The following is a 10558-nucleotide window of genomic DNA, read 5'->3' as shown; positions in this document are numbered from 1 at the left end:
ACTAGAGAAGATGATGTCACAAGCTACGCAACCGAGTTGGCCATGACATCGTGAACATTCCAATGAAGCGAACACGAGAGCGAGAAGCAAGGCAAGCGAGCAAGCAGGCAAACATCGTCACAGGGAAGGATAACTGAAAAGAAGGAGGTTTTTGCAGTGCCCAAATTGTCTGTGGGGGAAACCACCATTGGTTTCGTCTCGGGTCGCCCTTGCGACAGCGACATCGCTTGGATGTGGCTTGGGTGGTTGGGTGGCTTTCATTTTAAGGATGAAGTTGTGCTGCCCCCTGGCGGCTCTGCAAAGCTATTGCACAGCTACTGGCCGGCTCTTCCAGAAGATGCAAAGACAAGAGGACTAGCTGCTTGGTTGAATAGAAGCCTCCTGGAGGAACAAGCTCAGAGCTCGGCGGTAGATAAAGGATGGGCAAATGGGCCAGTATCCATTTCTCTCTGTTTTCCCCCCTCCTCCACATTTCCTGAGTAATCTGTGGTTTATTTTTATTTCATCTATTAAAAAAAACTCACTAAGATTTGTCAGTGAGAACTTCTCCTAATACATACATTTTTACATGCAATTCTCCTTAATATTTATGCATCTTATTGTCAGGGACTGGCAGGATGTTGACGAGTCTGACTCGGGGGAAAAGGCACTGTGGTTTGTGGGGACCAGAAGACAAGAGTCGGAAGCAGGGGGAGCTTCAGAAGATGAGGAGGAAGAGGCAGGCCAGGCAGGTGAAGGGCCAGGGGCTTCCCAACCTTTCCCTGCACCACTGTCTTCCAGGACCAGGAGGGGTCTGAAAAGCGGTGAGCAGAGGCTGTTGCCATGCAGGCATAGTCTCTGGGTGCATGCGCAGGGTCTGTCGGGGGGGAAGTACATAAAGTGGTGGGCGGAGCGTGACCCCCTGTTGCTGCAACTGCTCCATGGAGCACACATCTGGGAATAGATCAAGGAGGTTGGACTAGATGACCCTTGAGGGTACCTTACAACTCCACGATTCTGTGAAAATGAATCCTGCCCCTGCACACCACAAGTACATCGGATGTCATATTCATGCCGTGCCATAATCTGGTTGTGAGATGTTGCCTCCCCGGGCCATAATAATCAGCTCCAGCACAGAGCCTCGTTGGCCTAATGAGTTCCCTATTGGAGATCTTTGCACTGCCAAATCCATTATCTGAATATTCATCGTAAGTAATGAATATTCAGAATGGCTACGGAAAGTTTTTGTTTTTTGCTTCGAAAGAGAATAAGAGAGGGGTATCTCTCTCTCTCTCTCTGCTCCCACCCCCAATGCTAGACTTATTAGGTCTCCTCTAATGGAGACAGGATTCTACCCAAGTGCTGTTAACAACTTAAAGATTTGGCTGTGCTGCTTAAATTGAAATTCAGGTCATCCGACATCTGCTTAAAATCCTCCAAGGAAGGAGAGTCCAGCACCTTCTGAGGGAGTCTGTTCCACTCTTGAGCAGCTCTCACCATCAGGAAGTTATCCCTGATGTCGGAATCTCCTTTCTTGTAACTTGAACCCGAGCTCAGTAGCAGCACCCAGGTCCTTTGCAAGCATAGCCCTCTTTAAGCAGACAAACTCAGCAAATGGGCAATAAAATGTCAAATGCAATTCGTTGTAAACAAGTGTTAAGTTATGTGCATTGGGTTTAAAAATAAATAAATCTTAATTTCACGTATATGCTCCTGGGGTGTGTGAACTGGTGGTGATTGACCCGGGTTCACAGCTTGATGAAGATGTCGATTCACTAAGCAGCAAATTCCATGCTGGGGATTGTTAGGGAAGGAATTGAGAAGAAAACTGCAAATATCATCAGGGCTGCTATCAAAATCTAGGCTGTGGACCACGTTTGGAATTCTGTGTACCATTCTGGGCAACTCAGCTCAACAGATTTGGGACAGATTTTTTAAAAAAGGATTTTATTTTCACGAAACACATAGTTAAAACTATGGAGCATCTCCTACAAGAGGCAGAGAAGGCCACCAACTTGGATGGCTTTGAAAGGAATTTAGTGCATTGATAGTGCACCCCTATGTCTGTTTTCTCAGGTGTCAGCCCCACTACGTTCAATAGAGCTTACTTGAGGGTAAGTGTAATGCATATTCATAGAATCATAGAGTTGGAAGAGACCACAAGGGCCATCCAGTCCAACCCCCTGCCAAGCAGGAAACACCATCAAAGCATTCTTGACATATGCCTGTCAAGCCTCTGCTTAAAGACCTCCAAAGAAGGAGACTCCACCACACTCCTTGGTAGCAAATTCCACTGCCAAACAGCTCTTACTGTCAGGAAGTTCTTCCTAATGTTTAGGTGGAATCTTCTTTCTTGTACTGTAGTTTGAATCCATTGCTCCGTGTCCGCTTCTCTGGAGAAGCAGAAAACAATCTTTATCCCTCCTGTATATGACATCCTTTTATATATTTGAACATGGCTATCATATCACCCCTTAACCTTCTCTTCTCCAGGCTAAACATACCCAGCTCCCTAAGCCGTTCCTCATGAGGCATCGTTTCCAGGCCTTTGACCATTTTGATTGCCCTCTTCTGAACACGTTCCAGCTTGTCAGTATCCTTCTTGAACTGTGGTGCCCAGAACTGGACACAGTACTCCAGGTGAGGTCTGACCAGTACAGAATACAGTGGTACTATTACTTCCCTAGATCTAGATGCTATACTCCTATTGCTGCAGCCCAGAATTGCATTGGCTTTTTTAGCTGCTGCATCACACTGCTGGCTCATTCAGAAGCTAACCCGAGTAAGTTCATGGAACCAGAGCTTTCTAGGCTCTAGTCTCTAGCTGTTCTTGGACTGCGGTCCCTATCTTCCCTGACCACTGGTCCTGCTGGCAAGAGATGATGGGAGTTATGATTTGGGGGCGGCTGCAGACCAGAGTTTGGGGAAGCCTGAATTAGACTTACCCCAAGTTAAGTCTATATAGGATTGAAACCTGACCCACTGTTTGGGGCTACTTATGTCTACTTATGTCCTCATTAGGGACGCGGGTGGTGCTGTGAGTTAAACCACAGAGCCTAGGGCTTGCTGATCAGAAGGTCAGTGGTTCAAATCCCCACAACAGGGTGAGCTCCCGTTGCTCGGTCCCTGCTCCTGCCAACCTAGCAGTTCAAAAGCACGTCAAAGTGCAAGTAGATAAATAGGTACCGCTCCGTCGGGAAGGTAAACTGTGTTTCTGTGCGTTGCTCTGGTTCGCCAAAAGCCACTTAGTCATGCTGGCCACATGACCTGGAAGTTGTACGCCAGCTCCCTCGGCCAATAATGCGAGATGAGCGCCGCAACCGCAGAGTCGTCCGCGATTGGACCTAATGGTCAGGGCTCCCTTTACCTTTATGTCCTCATTTGCCTGTGAAACCTGCAGAGCTTTCAAGTTTTTAAAAAGGTGAAGTTTGCAGACCTCGCCGCTGTTAAAGGTAAAAAAAAGGTAAAGGACCCCCAAGGCGACTATGGGGTTGCGGCGCTCATCTCACTTTCAGACCGAGGGAGCTGGCGTTTGTCCGCAGACAGCTTTCCGGGTCATGTGGCCAGCGGGACTCAACCGCTTCTGGCACAATGGGACACCGTGACAGAAACCAGATCGCACAGAAACATCATTTACCTTCCTGCTGCAGCGGTACCTATTTATCTACTTGCACTGGTGTGCTTTCGAACTGCTAGGTTGGCAGGAGCTGGGACAGAGCAACGGGAGCTCACTACGGTCGTGGGGATTCGAACCGCCAACCTTCTGATTGGCAAGCTTAGGAGGCTCAGTGGTTTAGACCACAGTGCCACCCGCGTCCAAAGCTTAACCAAAGGGCAAATGAAATTATGGGCCCTGGCATCCCAGGACCCTCAAAGGAGAGCTCCAATCTCAGAGGAAGATCGGGTGCTGGATTTCCCGTTTCCTCCGCCGCAACACCCTCTGTGCCATTTGCCATGCCAAAAGCTGGTGCGATTCAGTTCCATTCATTTCCTTCCATTGAAACAGTGGCAGGTAATTCTTGTTCTTTTTTGAAAGCAGGGGAAAGGATATGAACCTCTTGGGCTGACTCTGCGGACCGCCAGTGTCCCGGGCGACCCTCGTGTTTGGAAACACCATCTTAGTGGAAATAACACGCACATAGAAATATGTCATGTTATTAATTTTATTAAATTGATACCCTGCCTTTACCCCCCACCCCCACCCTGAAGGAGCCCATGGGGGCAAGCGGCAAGCAATAAAACAATGCAAATGTATTTCAAACAATTCCAGTGCAGATGAAAGGAGAGAGCTTCACTTGAATGGCTTGCTGGAAGAGGAAGGTCTTTGGTAGCTGGCAAAGGACACCAGGGCAGGTGCCACCACACTGAAGGCCCTGATTCCTGTTTAGGCCCTGGTTCCTGTTTCCTACATTGTGCCCTGCAGATTTGTCTTTCTTTGGTTTTGTTTAAGTTTGCAACACAGCTGTAAAATATATATTATTCTTTTTTAGAAAAATAGAAATGGGGGGGGGATAAGGGCTGTGATGTCAAAGGTCAGGGAATTCCCACGTATGGGTACTGCCACACTCCAAATTATTACAGTGGAACCTCGCTTTATGAACACCTCGGTTTACGAATTTTCGGTTTACGAACGCCGCGGACCCATCTGGAACGGATTAATTCACTTTCTATTACTTTCAATGGGAAAGTTCGCTTCAGTTTATGAACGCTTCAGTTTATGGATAGACTTCCAGAACCAATTATACCCATGCTTTGGGTTAAGTACGCTTCAGGTTGAGTACTCCGTGGACCTGTCTGGAACGGATTAATCCACTTTCCATTACTTTCAATGGGAAAGTTCACTTCAGTTTATGAACGCTTCAGTTTATGAACAAACTTCCGGAACCAATTGTGTTCATAAACCGAGGTACCACTGTATATCATTCATCAACCTTTTTATTCCTAGGATCTCAAGGCAGTGTACATAATCCCCCTCTTCCCCATTTCATCCTCCCCACAACCCTGTGAGATAGGTTAGGCTAAGAGATTGTGACTAGCCCAAAGTCACCTAGTGAGCTTTCATGGCTCATTTCTGCCCGGGTCAGACCACGCCTGGAGTCCTGTGTCTAATTCTGGGCACCACAATTTAAGAAGGATGTTGAGATGCTGGAAGGGGTGTGCAGAGGAGGTGATCAAGGGTCTGGAAACCAAGCCTGATGAGGAATGGTTGAAGGAGTTGGGTATGTTTAGCCTGGGAAAGAGAAGGATGAGCGGGGATATGACAGCAATCTTCAAATATCTTAAAGGCTGTCACATGGAGGATGGAGCAAGCTTGTTTTCTTCTGCTCTGGAGGGTAGGACTACATCCAATGGATTCAACCTACAAGAAAGGAAATTCCGACTCAACATCAGGAAGAACTTTCTGATAGTAAGAGATGTTCACCAGTGGAACGGACCCCCTTGGAAGGTGGTGGACTCTCCTTTGTTGAAGGTTTTTAAGCATAGGTTGGATCGTCATTTGTCGGGGATGTTTTAGTTCAGATTCCCACATTGCAGGGGGTTGGACTAGATGACCTTTGGGGGATTCCTTCCAGCTCTACAATTCTATAATTCCATGCACAGGCTCAGAAATTCTGTTCTCATGTTCTGAACCGCCCTGAGATCTATGGATATAGGGCGGTTTACAAATTTAATAAAAAATAATAATAATATTCTTTGCCATGTTTCAATTTATTTATTTTCTTGCACACATATATTTATATATTAAAAACATCCCGCTTTCTTCCATTGTGGGCTTAGATTGTGCCAGGCTGGGAGTCCCAGTCCTAAACATCGTGAGGGCGCCAGGTTCAGAAAGGCTTTGCCAGATGGACCATTTCGCCTGATCCGGCAAGGCACCCTTCTGATGTTCCCGTTGCCACCTAGGTATTTGGTCCAAAGGGGTTTCCCTGGCAACGGAAGACGCTGTCACCATCTCCGTGGCAACAGATGCTAGCACTGATGCACTCTGTTGAGCCATGGATAGACTCAGGACAGGCTAGTATCTTGAAGGGGGGAAAGGGGGGGATATATGGGGAGGGGAACCAAGGCTGGAAAGAAAAGGGGGGCACTATATATTTAAACCACTTTAAGCAGCCACAGCTTCCCCCCCCCCAATAATCCTTGGAAGTGCATTGTTTGTTGTGGGTGCTGAGAGATCTTCAGAGACCTCAGTTCCCCCCACTGAGCTGCAATGCCCATAATTCCCAGGTTTTTAACCCCCCCCCAATGACAACTCTCAACACCCTTCGCAGTCTCAGCTTCCCCCAGTGGCTTCTCCTATCCATTCTCTACAGTTGCCAACGTGGTTTAACAACCAATCCCTCTTCGAAGGGCACTCTGGGAACTGTATGAGGGGAACTGGGGTCTCTCAGCAACTCTCTGCATCCTTTAAAAATGTTGTCCCCCATGGCATCTCCAGGTGGGACCAGAAATTTCCCCTTGCCTGAAGCCCTGGAGAGATGCTGTCAGCCAGAGCAGACAGCACAGAGCTCGATGGACCCAAAGATCTGTCTTGGGGGGGGGAAAGCATATTGAGGAAAGGGTGACACTTATTTCTCAGGGCGGGTGAATCTATTTGACATGAATCTGGGGAGCGACACATGAAAATTCTGTTTGTTTTCTCTCAAAATGTACAAAATGAAAATGTGATTTTAATCAGATTCGTATTTGCTAGAACCCGGAAAGGAGACAGTATCCCCACAAAAAGAAGATTGGATAAATAAATAATGTGAATTCATAGATTTAGCTAAATTAACGGCAGCCATAAGACACCAGACAAATCGGAAACTTAGGATGGAATGGCAATGTTTTGAGGACTACCGGTATATGAAAAGATACTGTTCTAAGGGCAACATGTTGATACGCATAGATTAAGTATGTAAAGTTGATATCAGGCTAAAATGGACAAAACTAATCCTGGGAATAGATTGAATGATAATAAGATGACAATGATAATAAGACTCTACAGTATAAAGAATGTCAAGCTGAGGTAGAGGGAAGTCATATAAAAGGTAAAGGGACCCCTGACCATTAGGTCCAGTCGTGACCGACTCTGGGGTTGCAGCGCTCATCTCGCGCTATTGGCCGAGGGAGCCGGCGTACAGCTTCCAGGTCATGTGGCCGGCATGACAAAGCCACTTCTGGCGAACCAGAGCAGCACACGGAAACACTGTTTACCTTCCCGCTGTAGCAGTCCCTATTTATCTACTTGCACTTTGACATGCTTTCGAACTGCTAGGTTGGCAGGAGCTGGGACCGAGCAACGGGAGCTCACCCCGTCACAGGGATTCGAACCGCTGACCTTCTGATCAGCAAGCCCTAGGCTCAGTGGTTTAACTCACAGCGCCAGCTGCATCCCTAGAGGGAAGTCATATAGGTGTAATTTTATTTTTATAAGAATTGTAAAAATGTTTTCTTTTCTTTTCTTGAATAAATTTTTTTTACAAAAATAAAATTTGATTTTAATCTTTTTCTCTCCCCCGCCCCTTCTTTTTCTTTTTCTTTTTTTAGCTAAGGACTGTGTCAGTGACTATTTCGGAAGTGTGAGATCTGGTAGATAAGAGATACCTTCTGATCACATTTGCCCAGGAGGTGAGTATTTCCTGTTGCATAAATAATTCCCCAAGCATCCCTGTCTATAGATTAGGCCTAATTCCCGCACAGTGGTCATGGCAGAACAGATTCACCTTTGCAAATAAAACACAGTGTGCATATTTTTGCCAGGGCTGCGCCCTAGTGGTGATGGTCAGTATTAACATTTTCAAATACTGTAATAAGACGGTACAGTATATATTTTCTAATATAAGGTTTATACCAATGACAGTTTTCTAGATAGGCTTATAAAATGGCATTGGTGGGCTTGCTAGATTTGTGACTCAACCTCCAACCTCCCCAGAACTGTTGAAGCTGTAAAACACCCTAAAACGTATTGCGGTTTAAAAAATTTGATCGGGAATGGGGACGGAGTGGTGGTGGCACTGATGCTTGAGTAAGAATGAGTGCATCTGTCAATTTTGGTTTCTCATTTCTGCAGCAATTTGCAATTTAATTTAAAAAGATTTAATTTAAAACCCTGTCCCAATGCTAACCAACGTTTTAGAGCAAATTTTCCCAAATTTTGCAGGTAGCTTTGACTAAGGTGCACTCAAGTTCCCCTAACAATACATTCCCCCACACACACTAATGTATTGTTATTATCAACCTGCCCTTTGAATCATAGAATCATAGAATTGTACAGCCAGAAGGGATTCCATGGATCATCTAGTCCAATGTCTCTCAACTGGGGGCCATATATTAGGGTTGCCATATTTCAAAAAATGAAAATCTGGACACAGAACAACACTTGCCATATGCCTGGGTTTCCCCCGGACATTTTTACTGATTTTGGAAATTCCACGCAGACGCAATTTCCGACAAGATGAACCCCAGATATGTCCATATGGCAGTCCTACCATATGGGCCCCTGGGGCCCCCCCATAGATATTCCAAGTGGTGCCACAGGTGAAAATCATGTAAATTGGGGGGGGGGTGAGGTCATGGCACAAGATTAGGGGGCAATGGAGGGAAGTGAGAAGTGGAGAAAACAGAGTGGGCCACAGGGAGGAAACAAGGTCGGAAGGGGGCCACGGTCGGGAAAAGGTCGAGAAACACTTACCTAGCCGATCCCCCTGCAATGCAGGAATAAGGGCAAGTTGGGGCAAGTTGCAATAATTTAAAGTTTAAAGCAAGTTACGGTCACAAAAATTAGGGTAAACCCTAAAAGTACACCTCTCTGGTGCCAAACATAAAGAAGTGTGAATATATTTTAAGGCATATATTGACCAACGGACCCAATTTGTCTTGGTTGGATGTCAGCGCAGAATTCAGGGAATTCTGCTCTGGAGTCTTCTCTTTGTAGGCAGGGGAAGTCCCTAACTCACCAAGGGTTTGAGACCCATCGGCTACCCTCACCTGGTTTAGAGTGTGTATGGGCTTGGGGTGTTAGAGGGTTAGTACCCCTGGTGGGGGACACATTGTGCTCCTTCTGGGGTAGTCTGTCCGCCTTTGGTCCCAGCTCTCATCCATGGTTCCTAAAAGCCGACAGTCTCCACTCCCCGCAGAATATAAAGGGAAGAAATAGATTAAACACACTTGGTCACTAGGTTGAACTATTATAAATTGTTTCCTTTGGTCTTCCATGTTGCTGTCTCTACATCTGACATCGACAAGTAGTAATGGAACTAAACTCACATTCAAGATTTGCTCTGTATGTTTTGTTTTTTACTATGTATTTTTGGGTTGTCTGAGGAAATCAATCAGTCAACTTAAATTATATATATATATATATATAATTGCTGGCTGCCGCTGGCTGAAGCACTTTCTAGGAGGTCTCCGGAGTCAGGTGCCCTGTCGACTCATGCTTCCGAAATGGGCTCGGGAGCAAGACCGTATCAGCATCCTTGCCCGGCCGAAAATTATCCACCAAACCGTCTTCTGCAGGTGAGAGCCTGGTTGCTGGACTAATAATAATAATAATAATAATTTTATTCCCCAGCTACTCTGGGCGGCTTCCAACAAAACATTAAAATATAGTAATTCATCAGATATTAAAAGCTTCCCTAAGCAGGACTGCCTTCAGATGTCTTCTAAAAGTCGGATAGTTGTTAATATCTATCCTCTGCCTGGTTCCCTGTAGTTTTGCTTCTCGCTGTGAGGGAACCACCAGGAGGCCCTCGGAGCTGGACCTCAGTGTCCGGGCTGAACGATGGGGGTGGAGACGCTCCTTCAGGTATACAACACCCACAGAAGCAACCGCCATTTTAAGTTTTCACATAGCATTTCCAGGGTTGCATCCAGCTAAATTGTGCTGTGGCCTTATCTGCACTGTGCATTTAGAGAACATTAAGAGTCCTGCAGGATTGGCACAAACAAGAGTACTTTCTCCTCCTGCTGGCTTCTGGCAACTGGTGTTCTGAAGTATCAGTGCCTCTGACCGTGGAGCCAGAGCGGAGCCATCATGGCGAGGAGACACTGACAAACTTGTCCTGTCCCCCACCCCACCCGACTTGGTCTAATCCTCTTTCAAAGCCATCTGAGTTGGTGGCCATCCCTGCCATCATGTGGGAGTGAGGTCCATAGTTGAGCTATTTAATATTTATTTATTTTTAAAATTTTCTATACCGCTTTGTATTTTTAATAAAAAAATCTCAAAGCCGTGTAAAGCATATTAAATCAATAAAACAATAGCCAGGCGATGTTCCTCCGGCCTCATGAGGAGCCTATTCATGTATTGCATGAAGAAGATCTTCCACCCTGGAGAACCATGGCTCCCTTTCAGCAAATCCTGGGAGCTGTATAGTTTCTTACGAGCGCTGAAAGTTGTCGGCGGACCCAAATTCTCCTCGTACAGCTGCAATTCCCAGTGTTCCCTGGGAAGAGGGATTGCAGGTTAGATCAAGGACTTTGTCACGCAAACTTCCCTTGCCAAGGCAGAATCAGGGACACACCTTAAGGTTCCTGATCATTCATTGGCTGCTGAACCTCTTAACTGCCCAGCGCCTGACGTTGTATATGATGGGAG

The sequence above is a fragment of the Zootoca vivipara genome, chromosome 6, assembly GCF_965207765.1.
Source record: "Zootoca vivipara chromosome 6, rZooViv2.hap1.1, whole genome shotgun sequence".
In the NCBI taxonomy this organism is placed as follows: Eukaryota; Metazoa; Chordata; class Lepidosauria; order Squamata; family Lacertidae; genus Zootoca; species Zootoca vivipara.
Note: the sequence above shows the minus strand (reverse complement) of the source record.